The 3,072-nt window shown below is 57.6% G+C and overlaps 1 non-coding gene across 1 annotated transcript; it reads right to left on the bottom strand.

Annotated features, from left to right (window-relative positions):
- Nucleotides 1-2,583: 2,583 nt before the first annotated feature.
- On the bottom strand, nucleotides 2,584-2,677 carry TRNAI-UAU. Its single transcript has 2 exons — nucleotides 2,640-2,677; nucleotides 2,584-2,619 (listed from the first exon to the last, which is right to left on the bottom strand). It is a non-coding gene; the product is annotated as a tRNA-Ile (tRNA).
- Between the last annotated feature and the right edge of the window lie 395 nt (nucleotides 2,678-3,072).

Here is a 3,072-nt window from a genome sequence, read left to right as displayed (position 1 = left end):
CAGCCCCCTCCCCCCTCTCTGCTCTGACCACTAGACCCCACTCCTCTTTTAGGCTCGCTGCCTCTTCTGTCCACCCAGCCCACCTGTCCATCCCTTTGCTGCAGACTTCTGGGGTGTCACCCCTGCTCTGCGCTCCCCCAGTGCAGCCCAAGGCCTTTCCTCCCCCCAATCACACATCCTCTTCCCCTTGTGCTGGATCATCTGCTTGTCCCCCTGTCCCCTCTCGGGGATTGTGCAGTGGCCCAGCACCAGGCAACGCAGAATGTAAACCACAGGCCCTGCCCTGCCCCACCGCACTGGAGCTGCCTTCCAAGTACATTGGAGCCCAGCGCCCTGCACCTGTTCCCTCCTGCCCCACAAGGGGTGAGCTGCAGCCCCACCATGCTCTGCAGAGGGGAGAAGGGTCAAGCCAACCAGCCCATTTAGGATGGGGGAATCAACACCCTTTTTTCTGCATAGCCACTGACCATCAGCAGGATTCCTCTTCCCTCCTGTGCCTCAGTGCAACTAAATCTCTGTACCTAGACAGCCGGTCCATCCGCTGCACCCCAGTCCCCCATGCCTGAGCCTCCCTGCCAAAGCCCTGCACCTGGCTCCATAGAATTAAGTCTCACGTGTTGCTGGGAACTCAACTTCTGTGCCCAGAGAGTCTCAACCCCTGTCAGTAGATGACCTGAGTCTGAGAAACACAGTGTCCATCTTCTCTAAAGAAGTACGTGGAGAAATTATATGTGGCCTAATGGATAAGGCATCTGCATTTGGATCAGGCAATTGAGTGTTCAAATCCCGTTGTGGTTGTGTTTGTTCAGATTTACCTTTGTGCTGAAAGTCCTGCTCCCTTCAGGGCTGGAACCTCTTCTTGGCCGCTCAGGCCAGTGCTCTGGCTTCAGCTAGAGCCCCAGGAAGGAGTTGGGGGTTGGGCATCACAAAGGCTGGGGCATGAGCCCCAGGTGCTTCCAGTCCCGCCTTTGCCATTCCTGACTTGCCAAAGAAAATGGGCAGCTGCGTGGGCTAGAGTGTGGAGCAGTTTCCCTCTTCCAAGTGTGCGTCTGTCCCTGTGCTGGAGGGGGGTTTGCTACTTAGCGCCTTGGGATCCTGGGTGTTTCTCTGCTTCTCGCCAGCTGGGGAAAAGCCTCTTGGGGTAAAATCTCCTGCCCCACTGCCAAATTGAGCACCTTGAGTGGGAACAGTAAGAGGCCCCACCAGGGGGGCTGGCCCTGCTTTCCTACCGTCTTCTGATGTTGGCCACAGAGCATCAGCAGCCGCCCCACATGCTGGTCTGTGGGTGGGCTTCAGTGGGGTTTGGCATGGCAGGGAGCAGGCTGGCTAGGGGTCTTTGTCGCTGTCTGCTGGCCACACATAGGCATGGTTCTCCCCTCCTCTGAACAGCCAGAGTTAGTCTGTGCTTAGAAAGCAGAGACACAGGAGACTCAAGGCAAGAGGGTGAGAAAGATTGAGAAAGGACCTATGCAGACAGCCCACACCACAGGGACACTGCCTGGTTAAGGGATGTGGAGGCACCAAATTACCCCAAATTTCCTGGTGCCCTACGCAGCTGTGTACTGCTCCAGCGGCGAACTCCATCCCCCCGCTGGCTGAGCCGGCCAGGAAAGCTGCCCCTGCCCCTGCTCCGCCTCTTCCCCACAGCCCCCACCCCTGGTCTGCCCCCACCCCCCTCTTCCCATCCCTGCTCCACCCCATCCCCCCCCACTCCGCCCCTTCCCCTGAGCTACATCCCGGTGGGCGCCAGGAGGGATCAGGCGCACCCTGCACTCACCGGGCGGTGGGAAGTGGAACAACCTGGCCCCAGCCTGCTCTGCTCCACCAGCTCCCAGCCGCGCCACTGGTGAGTGCTGGGGGGCGTTTCCCCCCAACCCCCAAGTTCCAAGGCTGGGAGCAGAGTGCAGCAGGCTGGGGCCGGATCACTCCACTTCCCGCCGCCCCGTGAGTGTGGGGTCGGGCCTGCCCTGCAATTACTCGGCGGCGGGAAGTGGAGTGACCTGGCCCCAGCCTGCTCCGCTCTGCCAGCTCGGACTGGGGGACGGGGGTGCCGTGTAGGGCACCAAAATGTCTAGGGACAACCCTGAATAGATCATTTTCCCACAGGGACCGATGGCTGTTAGAATAGAGATATTCAGGCTGCCTGCACAGGCCTAGACTTTGAGAACTGCGGTGTCAGAGCTGGGAAGGGGGACACTGGGGAACAGACTCTGACGGTCTATAGAGATAAGCCCAACTGGTGTGAAGGGCTTCGGAATCTGCTTGCTTGGAAACTAACCCCAGTAAACATCCCGTTGTCTGCGCTTCCGACTTCTGGTCTTTTGCTGTTTATCGATTGTGTGACAAGAGCCAGGGAAGTGGGCAGGGGAAGGGAAAGCCCTCTAACAATGGCTCCTTGCTCCTCTCCCTCCAGGCTCAGGGGTCAAGGAGGGGCAGGACTCCAGGCTCTGCTTGAGGGATCCTGGCACAGGGGTTGGTGGGGGAGAAAGGATTGTAGATTCTGACCTGTGCTCTGGAGAGCTGGAATTCTACATTCCACAGGGGCAAATGAGGGGGTGACACCATGTGGTCAAAGAAAACCAGTGCTCCAGGTGAGGCTCGAACTCACAACCTCAGCATAGCTCCTCTAAGCACTGCTCTATAAGTACTGTGCGCTAACCAATTATGCCACTGGAGCACTTGTTAGCTAGCATTCTTTAAGACCCCTTAGGTTGATACAGGGAAGTAGTGACCCCAAAACATTCTCAGTGGGGCTGGGAGCAGGTAGCGACAAGTGTTGTACTCAGTGGGGTGGATCCTTCTTAAGGGTTCCAGGCCCCATTTCACCCTTTTGTTCTTCCCTGTGTAATAACAGAGCTGGTTAAGACTCAATGGAGAGTCTTGCTGCAGACCAACAGAGCTGAAATCACTGAGAACCAGCTCTAAGCATTAGTCCTGCTTTGGGACAGAGTCTCTCATGCAACGAACTGCCCAGTCTGTGCTAGCAGTGAGGCTCCCTCACTAACAGCTGAAATCAGGGAGAGCTGTGTGACGTGCAGGGCCCCAGGGGTGCCTGAACAGGGGGGAACAAGT

This window comes from Mauremys mutica, unplaced genomic scaffold, assembly GCF_020497125.1.
Source record: "Mauremys mutica isolate MM-2020 ecotype Southern unplaced genomic scaffold, ASM2049712v1 Super-Scaffold_100237, whole genome shotgun sequence".
Classification (NCBI taxonomy): domain Eukaryota; kingdom Metazoa; phylum Chordata; order Testudines; family Geoemydidae; genus Mauremys; species Mauremys mutica.
The sequence above is the reverse complement of the archived record's forward strand: the minus strand, read 5'-3'. Positions and strand labels throughout refer to the sequence as shown.